Source organism: Bombina bombina, chromosome 1 (assembly GCF_027579735.1).
Source record: "Bombina bombina isolate aBomBom1 chromosome 1, aBomBom1.pri, whole genome shotgun sequence".
Lineage (NCBI taxonomy): Eukaryota > Metazoa > Chordata > Amphibia > Anura > Bombinatoridae > Bombina > Bombina bombina.
This window is the reverse complement of record NC_069499.1, coordinates 358,260,437-358,272,520: the sequence shown is the minus strand read 5'-3', so window position 1 is coordinate 358,272,520 and position 12,084 is coordinate 358,260,437. Positions and strand designations below refer to the sequence as shown.

Here is a 12,084-nt window from a genome sequence, read left to right as displayed (position 1 = left end):
AGAAAAAAATTAAAGTTAGCACTTACCTTAAGACTTCTGCCAGGCAGCACGGCAGCTCACTAGGTTTGAGAGGCCAGGTACCTCACATGGACCTGGGAATAGAAACAAAGACTGAGTAATCTTACTCAGGCTTGCACGGTTAGGGCAGCATAAATATATGGGAGGCGCAGTGAGGATTGTACCCCACAAGTTCCCATTGCTTAAAAGGCACCACTGCTCTACTGAAGAGACTGATATGGACTGCGGCTACACCCTAGAACAAAGCAGAACAATCTTGCATAAAATCTTGCTTAAAGAATCTTTTCCTAACACCTAACTTTACCACTTCCTTGCTCTAACATAGGCAAAGAGAATGACTGGGGTTGGAGGGAAGGGAGGTGGTGATATTTAACAGCTTTGCTGTCGTGCTCTTTGCCACCTTCTGCTGGGCAGGAGTGATATTCCCAATAGTAATTAGATGATCAGTGGACTCACTGTGTCATTAGAAAGAAAGTACAAATTCTTAGTCTTAAAAAAGAAAACAAAACATTTGTACAATAAACAGATCTATGAAGGACTGTCTAAAACAGTAATGCCCTCATGACCGCCAAAATGCCCTCACAGTAAGGGAACTGATTTATTTGCATAATAACTAAAAGCAAAACATACAGTCTGTGCCTCATAACTAGTTCTAATGTGCCACTGCTATGGACAGAGGGCGAGGATACTCATCCTAATCTGAGCATCCGCACTGTCCCAAGCCCAAATAAAACGCCTCTAGACGCTTAGCAGGGGAGTAGAGCAGACATCCAAGATGCAGCTCTGTACAGTTTCCATGGACCCGACCCTCAATAGCGTTTCTAAACAGGGCAAAAATTTGCTACCTAAAGGCTTCAGCCCAGAGGAGTAGAAGTCGCTGAGAAATACAATCTCAAGAGAATGAAAGGAATTCCCACATTAGGATCAATAGTAGCTGAAAGACAAACTTACATTTGTCTGATTAGTTCTAAACAGTGTAATGTTATGAAACTGCCACTAAATGGCAACAAACACCCATAAATCCCTACAGAAAAACAGAGAAAATACCTAAAGGGAATCCAGACATTAAAAATAGCCTATAACCCTTCAGGACAGAAAATACGTGTAGGTACCAGAGAATAACTCCTGGTTCAAACATAGAAGCGTGCCAAAACACAGACCATGGCAGGAAGTGTAGTTGGAAATGCGCACCACTGCCGAGAAACTAAAATGGCGGCATCCTCAGCTTAGTATGTCACCTATGAGAAAAAAATAAAGCAAACACAAAGTCTTTTCCTTTTTAGTATCCCAACCAAACAACCTACGCAGTGTACACGGCATCCGTGCTTAGAAGCAAGTGTAGCACCACCGTTGAATTCTCTAGACCTGAGAAAGCGTGTAAAGCAGCGTATGTGAAGCTGCCGTGGCTCAAACACTAAGCTATCCCCATGAAGGACAAGAAATCCCCAAAGTGTAAAAGCCCCATTGGAATAAAGGCTAAACGCCCTCCAAGTCACATTATTCTCTCAATCCGCAAATGTCTCCCCTCAGAGTCATGGCAGGAAATGTAAGATCAAAACCTTGTTTCTGCCTGTTATGAGACCCATCCCTGCTTCAGGGGTAAAATCACCCAAGATGCTTATAATAAAAATAATAAAATATCATGAGAGGAAAATATTAAATGGTCCCCAGATCACTTATATGAGGAAAGTGAGGTGCCAGCCGGTCACCTGTAGAGTCCCCTGCCTTTGTATATCCTCATAAGGGAAGGAATAGAGAGGATGAAAGGACTTACCCTCCATTATCTCTGCTGTGGAGAAGATACAGCCTTCCAGGTCTGACAGCATACCTTATTCCCTTCTGACAAGGACCTGAGATAAAAAGGAAAGCAGTGTAAGCTTACACCGGTTGCTAGAGGGGGTGTTAGCTGACATACACTGGAAGGAGGCTAAGGAAGCTTTCCTGCGACATCCAGATGCTAACTTTCACCACAATTCTTACTAAGAGAATTACATGGCTACTCTAAGAAACCCAGTCTTGTCTTGCAGGGAAACTACCCATTAAAGAACAAAGATCCAATCCTTCAGAGCACGTTCTCTGCCGGCATCCTTTCAGCAGACAAGGCAGATAATTACTGGCAGACTAGGGGAAGTGGGAGGGATACTAAATGCTTTGACTGGGGTGTCTTTGCCTCCTCCTGGTGGCCAGGTGTTGTATTTCCCAACAGTAATTAATTAATTTGTGGACTCTCCCTGCCATTAGAAAGAAACCCAATTTTTTTCTTTCATAATTCAGAAAGAGCATACTATTTTAACTAACTTTCCAGTTTACTTCTATTATCATTATTTGTTCTCTTGGTATCTTTGTTGAAAAGCAGTGATGTAAGCCAAGTAGTGTACACATGGCAGCAGTTTTGCAAGAATGTTATCCATTTGCAAGAGCACCAGATGGCAGCGCTATTTCCTGACACAAAGTGCTCCAGACACCTACCTAGGTATCTTCAACAAAGAATACCAGGGTAAAGCAAATCGGATACTTTTTATCATAAAAAAAATGTTTTGGTTTCATATACCTTTAGATTGCACTGATACAATGATGAGCAATAACACTATTCTGAACTGAAAGAATATAATATTATGCATACTTAGCAGGACAACCATGTTAAGTTTCATTAACCATTCCCTAACATTAATTCTTGTAACCACATTAAAGAAGAAAACATTAAAATGATTCCTCAAAGCATAGAAAAATAAAAAGCTGCAGTAAATATGGGGAATTTGCCATCACTTAACCAGCAAAAAAAAAAAAAAAGCCATATTTCCCCTCCACAAGTGTATTTACAAAATAATGAGTGGTATCAGGGAAATAATCATTCCATTCAGGAAAATGAATTGTATGACTAGTCCGAGTATAAACACTCCAAGTTGTACACTTCTATTGCCAAATGGCATGAAATCTATTATTTTGCTACTTTTTGTATTATATACTTAGCCTCATAAAACGTACTTTAGCCAAAACTTTTACTAAATTGTACAGCCAAAACATACTTACTAAATCGTAGTGTCTCCTGAACAGGAAGATGCTGACATCACAAATAATTCCAGATGTCATAAATCTTAATTTTTTTGGCAAAATCTATTTTACGAGTTTATATGCATAACTCATTTTAAATTTCTTACAAAAATATTTTATCCTACATTTAAAAGCACACATTTTAAAGTGTATTTTGTACATGTAAAAGCAAATATATTCACATATTAACGTTATCCTGCAGAACAAACATTGCTCACCAGTTTTTACCTTTAACCACAGTTGCAAGCATTGAATAAAATGATATTTGCATAGGTAATGATTAGTTGGTAACATTTAACCATTTGGGAAAACAGATTAGCTACATTCCCTTAAAGGTTTGGTAAAGTTTCCTTTTATATAGCGATTCAATTCTAGTACCCCACGCTCCAGCCGCCCACTTCAAAAGTAATTTTTTTTGTGAGGTAACTCACACAACTTTGTGTGTGGCTAGAGCTCCGATTGTTGACTAGTCAAAACTGTTAGCTCACCAAAAAAAAAAAAAAAAAAAAAAAAAGGAAAATAAGAAAAACCAAAGCTCTGACCACATCTAAATTTGAATTATGACAAAAAGGAACAAACATTTCTTGATTAATATTGTAATTTGAGATCCTGATGGAAATAGTACAGAAGATCATGGAAAACCACAGAGAAAACTGGTAATCTGTAACAGATCTGCAAACCAAGTTCTGCGATGCCAGGCCGGAGCAATCATTCACTGAAAACACCTTCTGCATGATCCTGACAATCACCCTTGGTAACAGAAGAGGAGGAAAGATGAAAGCCAGATGAAACAACCAGGGAGCTACTAGATCCCTTGTTGTTCAACTGAAAAGTTATCAGATCAATCTCTGGGCGACCCCACAGACCCACGATCTGCTTGAATACTTCCAGATGAAGAGCTCATTCCCCTGGATGCAGGGATTGGCGGCTGATGAAATCTGCTTCCCAATTTCTTAACCCTGGAATATGTACTGCAGACAAACAACAATTTCTCTCTGCCTAAGACAACATTTGTGATACTTCACTCATTTCTAGGGGACTGCAAGTTCCCCCTTGATGATTGACATAAACCACTGCTGTGAAATTGACTGAAAACAAAGTTGAGTCTCTTTTTCAAGAAGAGGCCAGCTCTGAAGTGCCCCCGGAGATTGCGCAGAAATCTAAAACATTTATTGGTAACCTTGTCTCCGAAAGAAAACCACACTTCCTGTGCCCTCTGAAACCCCCAAGCTGTACCAAACCTGAAAGACTTGCATCTGTCGAGATCATAGTCCAAATAGGATGAACAAAGGATGCCCCTTGAAAAGCAAGTATAACAAACATCATAGACTATATATATATATATATCACTACAAGCAGCTCTTGGCAGTAATGAAAATCTAATCCTCTTCCTGCTAAAAAAGACCAAGCAGAAGAGCGATAAAGTTAAAGGGATATTAAAACCAAGTTTTTTCTTCCATGATTCGGATAGAGCATGCAATTTTAAGCAGCTTTCGAATTTATTTCTATTATCAATTTTTCTTCGTTGTCTTGCTATCTTTATTTGAAAAAGCAGGAATAAAAGCTTTGGAGCCGGTCCATTTTAGGTTGAGAACCTGGGTTGTGCACCAGTCAGCAAGCCCAATCCAGCATACTGAACCAAAAAAAAAAAAGTCCGGCTCCAAAGCTTTCATTCCTGCCTTTTCAAATAAAGATAACAAGAGAACAAAGAAAAATTGAAAATAGGAATACAGAAAGTTGCTTAAAATTGCATGCACTATCCGAATCATAAAAGAAAAATATTGGGTTTACTATCCCTTTAAACATCCATAAGGCAAAAAAGAGAAGCACTAATCAGACAGTGTTTTCCCCAGGACCTTTTAAGCAGGTGCACCACCCGGGTGATTTTACTGACCACACTGCTAACATTTTAGCCAAAATTAAGCTAAAATGAACTAACATTAAAAATTTTCAATTTTATTCCACAATTTATCATTAAAATACATTTAAGTTAAATTATGCCATTCATTTTTACATTGGATAGCAGAAAATTATATAATATTTGAAAATATTACACTGCCCCAACCTGGCTACTTAATGCCACCCGGCCGGTAAAAATTTTCTGTGAAGAACAATGAGACATGTAATCCCAGCACAGAAAAGAACTGTACTACCCAGGCAAATGCATAAAAGGGAAAGGTGCGAATACTAAATAGTCAACGCGCAGGATAAATGAAGCTCGCTAAAAAGCAGACACTCACCCCCACCTGATAGCATGCCCGAACAAAAAACAAGAACGCACATGCAAACTGACGTACGGGGAAAAAAGTTTGACGCACGTAAGCCTAACAGGCCAAAGCGTGTTAACTTACCGACGTGAGTTAAGATGCCAAGCAGGCACGTGCTGACCTGTCAACCTGAGATGCACAAAATAAAAAAAAATGTAAAAACCTCCCGAAAGGGCATTTGATCAACCTAAATGCACTATCCATAAGAGGATACCAAAATAATAACTATCACAACAATCCCCAGGCCATAACGTACTGAAGTACCTATAAAAATCCTATAGGCTAGATGAGTGCCAAGAATAACAAAAAACACTTACCCAATAAGCACCCATACTACTAGAAAACCAATTGCAGAAGAAAACTGCTTCCAGTACTGTAAACATAACAGAGGAACTTGACACCTTTGGCAGACTTGTGACTAACTCCCATAGGGTGAAATTGTGCCACTACTCAATACTCCATAGAAATCCCGCCGTCAAACAGTAGCTCTCAGACAAAATGGGCTTCAAATCGCCTGAGAACCCCTCTCAGAAGAAAATCTGGAGCAACTCCATTCTTCGCCTTGTGGAAGCAAAGACAATACTACTTTCCAGTAAAGTGGAAGGCGTTTTGGGAATCTTTGCCGCCTCTTAGTGACCTGGAGTATAATTCTGAGGAGTAATGCCTAGTGGATCTTTATGAAAGAAATTAGAGAGGGAAAACCTTGTTTAAGGTAAAAATGGATTCAGCATTTATTTCTATTAATCAAAAAAAATAAAAAAAATAAATAAATAAAAAAACTGCTTTATAGAATTGCACATTCAATGCTCTGGCTTTTATTTTAAGGAAAGTATGTTTAAAAAATACAGTTGTCATGGCTACATCAAAATGTATTTTAATTGAGTTTAGAATGGGTAGTATATCAGTGACAACAAGCATATGATGGGTCACTGCTCTGCTATCTAGGTCACCTCGACACAAAGCAAGCAACTGCAATTTAAGAACATATGCATTGTCCTTCAGGCAATTTTGAAGGAAACAAATTTAATACACAGACTCCATCAAGCTGGTGTTTCACTTGGTAAACCATATGGACAAATGTTTATTTCCCTTTATCACAAAGAAAAATGCACCAAAACAATCCACTAAAAACATTAAGAATGCAATACGTTTAATCACACAATCACTGCCAGAAAATAAAAACAAAAATTTATGCTTACCTGATAAATTTATTTATTTACAGATATGGTGAGTCCACGACGTCATTTACTGTTGGGAATATCACTTCTGGCCAGCAGGAGGAGGCAAAGAGCACCACAGCAAAGCATCACTTCCCTTCCCCTAAACCCCAGTAATTTGACCGAAGGAAAATGGAAAAAGGAATAATACAAAGGTGTAGAGGTGCCTGACGTTTAGTCAAAAATAACTGTCTTAATAAAATGTGGACCATATCCAGAAAGAAAGCAATTTATCAGATAAGCATACATTTTGTTTTCTTTCCTAAGATATGGCGAGTCCATGACGTCATCATTTACTGTTGGGAACCAATACCCGAGCTAGAGGACACAGATGACCAGGGAGGGAGAACAAGACAGGTAGACCCAAACAGAAGGCACCACCACTTGAAGAACCTTACTCCCAATAAATCTTGAAAAATTATGCAGAGAGAACCAAGATACAGCCTTGCAAATTTGTTCCACAGAAGCTTCATTTTTGAAGGCCCAAGAAGAGGAAACAGCCCTAGTGGAATGAGCTGTAATTTTTTTTAGGAGCAGTCTCATAAGCAAAATAAATTGTACTTCTCAACCAGAGGGAAAGAGAAGTAGCAGTAGCTTTCTGACCTTAAACGTTTTCCTGAGAAAATCAACAAACAGGGCAGAGGACTGGTGAAATCCAACACACAACAACCAGGTTGTGCAACAAACGTTGCTTAAAGGGACACTGAACCCACATTTTTTCTATTGTAATTCAGATAGAGCATGCAATTTTAAGCAACTTTCTAATTTACTCCTATTATAAAATTTTCTTCAATCTCTTGGTATCTTTATTTGAAAAGCAAGAATGTAAGTTTAGATGCCGGCCCATTTTTGGTGAACAACCTGGGTTCTTGCTGATTGGTGGATAAATTCACCAACCAATAAACAAATCCCTTTAAGAGAAGAAGGATTAAGACAGAGAAGGAAAAACAATTTCTTGATTAATATCTCTATCTGAACAACGTTGGGAGGAAAACCCAACTTCGTACAAAGAACCGCCTCATCGGCCTAAAAACATAATTTATGTAAGAACTTACCTGATAAATTCATTTCTTTCATATTAGCAAGAGTCCATGAGCTAGTGACGTATGGGATATACATTCCTACCAGGAGGGGCAAAGTTTCCCAAACCTCAAAATGCCTATAAATACACCCCTCACCACACCCACAATTCAGTTTAACGAATAGCCAAGAAGTGGGGTGATAAAAAAGTGCGAAAGCATATAAAATAAGGAATTGGAATAATTGTGCTTTATACAAAAATCATAACCACCACAAAAAAAGGGCGGGCCTCATGGACTCTTGCTAATATGAAAGAAATGAATTTATCAGGTAAGTTCTTACATAAATTATGTTTTCTTTCATGTAATTAGCAAGAGTCCATGAGCTAGTGACGTATGGGATAATGACTACCCAAGATGTGGATCTTTCCACACAAGAGTCACTAGAGAGGGAGGGATAAAATAAAGACAGCCAATTCCTGCTGAAAATAATCCACACCCAAAATAAAGTTTAATGAAAAACATAAGCAGAAGATTCAAACTGAAACCGCTGCCTGAAGTACTTTTCTACCAAAAACTGCTTCAGAAGAAGAAAATACATAAAAATGGTAGAATTTAGTAAAAGTATGCAAAGAGGACCAAGTTGCTGCTTTGCAAATCTGATCAATCGAAGCTTCATTCCTAAACGCCCAGGAAGTAGAAACTGACCTAGTAGAATGAGCTGTGATCCTCTGAGGCGGAGTTTTACCCGACTCAACATAGGCAAGATGAATTAAAGATTTCAACCAAGATGCCAAAGAAATGGCAGAAGCTTTCTGGCCTTTTCTAGAACCGGAAAAGATAACAAATAAACTAGAAGTCTTTCGGAAAGACTTAGTAGCTTCAACATAATATTTCAAAGCTCTAACAACATCCAAAGAATGCAACGATTTCTCCTTAGAATTCTTAGGATTAGGACATAATGAAGGAACCACAATTTCTCTACTAATGTTGTTGGAATTCACAACTTTAGGTAAAAATTCAAAAGAAGTTCGCAACACCGCCTTATCCTGATGAAAAATCAGAAAAGGAGACTCACAAGAAAGAGCAGATAATTCAGAAACTCTTCTGGCAGAAGAGATTGCCAAAAGGAACAAAACTTTCCAAGAAAGTAATTTAATGTCCAATGAATGCATAGGTTCAAACGGAGGAGCTTGAAGAGCCCCCAGAACCAAATTCAAACTCCAAGGAGGAGAAATTGACTTAATGACAGGTTTTATACGAACCAAAGCTTGTACAAAACAATGAATATCAGGAAGAATAGCAATCTTTCTGTGAAAAAGAACAGAAAGAGCAGAGATTTGACCTTTCAAGGAACTTGCGGACAAACCCTTATCTAAACCATCCTGAAGAAACTGTAAAATTCTCGGTATTCTAAAAGAATGCCAAGAAAAATGATGAGAAAGACACCAAGAAATATAGGTCTTCCAGACTCTATAATATATCTCTCTAGATACAGATTTACGCGCCTGTAACATAGTATTAATCACAGAGTTAGAGAAACCTCTTTGACCAAGAATCAAGCGTTCAATCTCCACACCTTTAAATTTAAGGATTTCAGATCCTGATGGAAAAAAGGACCTTGCGACAGAAGGTCTGGTCTTAACGGAAGAGTCCACGGTTGACAAGAGGCCATCCGGACAAGATCTGCATACCAAAACCTGTGAGGCCATGCCGGAGCTACCAGCAGAACAAACGAGCATTCCTTCAGAATCTTGGAGATTACTCTTGGAAGAAGAACTAGAGGCGGAAAGATATAGGCAGGATGATACTTCCAAGGAAGTGATAATGCATCCACTGCCTCCGCCTGAGGATCCCGGGATCTGGACAGATACCTGGGAAGTTTCTTGTTTAGATGAGACGCCATCAGATCTATTTCTGGAAGTTCCCACATTTGAACAATCTGAAGAAATACCTCTGGGTGAAGAGACCATTCGCCCGGATGCAACGTTTGGCGACTGAGATAATCCGCTTCCCAATTGTCTATACCTGGGATATGAACCGCAGAGATTAGACAGGAGCTGGATTCCGCCCAAACCAGAATTCGAGATACTTCTTTCATAGCCAGAGGACTGTGAGTCCCTCCTTGATGATTGATGTATGCCACAGTTGTGACATTGTCTGTCTGAAAACAAATGAACGATTCTCTCTTCAGAAGAGGCCAAAACTGAAGAGCTCTGAAAATTGCACGGAGTTCCAAAATATTGATCGGTAATCTCACCTCCTGAGATTCCCAAACTCCTTGTGCTATCAGAGATCCCCACACTGCTCCCCAACCTGTGAGACTTGCATCTGTTGAAATTACAGTCCAGGTCAGAAGCACAAAAGAAGCCCCCCGAATTAAACGATGGTGATCTGTCCACCACGTTAGAGAGTGTCGTACAATCGGTTTTAAAGATATTAATTGAGATATCTTTGTGTAATCCTTGCACCATTGATTCAGCATACAGAGCTGAAGAGGTCGCATGTGAAAACGAGCAAAGGGGATCGTGTCCGATGCAGCAGTCATAAGACCTAGAATTTCCATGCATAAGGCTACCGAAGGGAATGATTGTGACTGAAGGTTTCGACAAGCTGAAATCAATTTTAGACGTCTCTTGTCTGTTAAAGACAGAGTCATGGACACTGAATCTATCTGGAAACCCAGAAAGGTTACCCTTGTCTGAGGAATCAATGAACTTTTTGGTAAATTGATCCTCCAACCATGATTTTGAAGAAACAACACAAGTCGATTCGTTTGAGATTCTGCTAAATGTAAAGACTGAGCAAGTACCAAGATATCGTCCAAATAAGGAAATACCACAATACCCTGTTCTCTGATTACAGACAGAAGGGCACCGAGAACCTTTGTAAAAATTCTTGGAGCTGTAGCTAGGCCAAACGGCAGAGCCACAAACTGGTAATGCTTGTCCAGAAAAGAGAATCTCAGGAACTGATAATGATCTGGATGAATCGGAATATGCAGATATGCATCCTGTAAATCTATTGTGGACATATAATGCCCTTGCTGAACAAAAGGCAAGATAGTCCTTACAGTTACCATTTTGAACGTTGGTATCCTTACATAACGATTCAATATTTTTAGATCCAGAACTGGTCTGAAGGAATTCTCCTTCTTTGGTACAATGAAGAGATTTGAATAAAACCCCATCCCCTGTTCCGAAACTGGAACTGGCATAATTACTCCAGCCAACTCTAGATCTGAAACACAATTCAGAAATGCTTGAGCTTTCACTGGATTTACTGGGACACGGGAAAGAAAAAATCTCTTTGCAGGAGGTCTCATCTTGAAACCAATTCTGTACCCTTCTGAAACAATGTTCTGAATCCAAAGATTGTGAACAGAATTGATCCAAATTTCTTTGAAAAAACGTAACCTGCCCCCTACCAGCTGAGCTGGAATGAGGGCCGCACCTTCATGTGGACTTAGAAGCAGGCTTTGCCTTTCTAGAAGGCTTGGATTTATTCCAGACTGGAGATGGTTTCCAAACTGAAACTTCTCCTGAGGATGAAGGATCAGGCTTTTGTTCTTTGTTGAAACGAACGAAAACGATTATTAGCCCTGTTTTTACCCTTAGATTTTTTATCCTGTGGTAAAAAAGTTCCTTTCCCACCAGTAACAGTTGAGATAATAGAATCCAACTGAGAACCAAATAATTTGTTACCCTGGAAAGAAATGGAAAGTAGAGTTGATTTAGAAGCCATATCAGCATTCCAAGTCTTAAGCCATAAAGCTCTTCTAGCTAAAATAGCTAGAGACATAAACCTGACATCAACTCTGATAATATCAAAAATGGCATCACAGATAAAATTATTAGCATGCTGAAGAAGAATAATAATATTATGAGAATCATGATCCGTTACTTGTTGCGCTAAAGTTTCCAACCAAAAAGTTGAAGCTGCAGCAACATCAGCCAATGATATAGCAGGTCTAAGAAGATTACCTGAACACAGATAAGCTTTTCTTAGAAAGGATTCAATTTTCCTATCTAAAGGATCCTTAAACGAAGTACCATCTGACGTAGGAATAGTAGTACGTTTAGCAAGGGTAGAAATAGCCCCATCAACTCTAGGGATTTTGTCCCAAAATTCTAATCTGTCAGACGGCACAGGATATAATTGCTTAAAACGTTTAGAAGGAGTAAATGAATTACCCAATTTATCCCATTCTTTAGAAATTACTTCAGAAATAGCATTAGGAACAGGAAAAACTTCTGGAATAACCACAGGAGATTTAAATACCTTATCTAAACGTTTAGAATTAGTATCAAGAGGACCAGAATCCTCTATTTCTAAAGCAATTAGTACTTCTTTAAGTAAAGAACGAATAAATTCCATTTTAAATAAATATGAAGATTTATCAGCATCAATCTCTGAGACAGAATCCTCTGAACCAGAAGAGTCATCAGAATGATGATGTTCATTTAAAAATTCATCTGTAGGGAGAGAAGTTTTAAAAGATTTTTTATGTTT

General features: G+C 38.8%; 1 protein-coding gene across 1 annotated transcript in view; it reads right to left on the bottom strand.

The window, feature by feature from the left end:
- MGAT5 (alpha-1,6-mannosylglycoprotein 6-beta-N-acetylglucosaminyltransferase) overlaps window positions 1-12,084 on the bottom strand; it is a 653,341-nt gene that overhangs the window by 211,652 nt on the left and 429,605 nt on the right. The window lies entirely within an intron of this gene.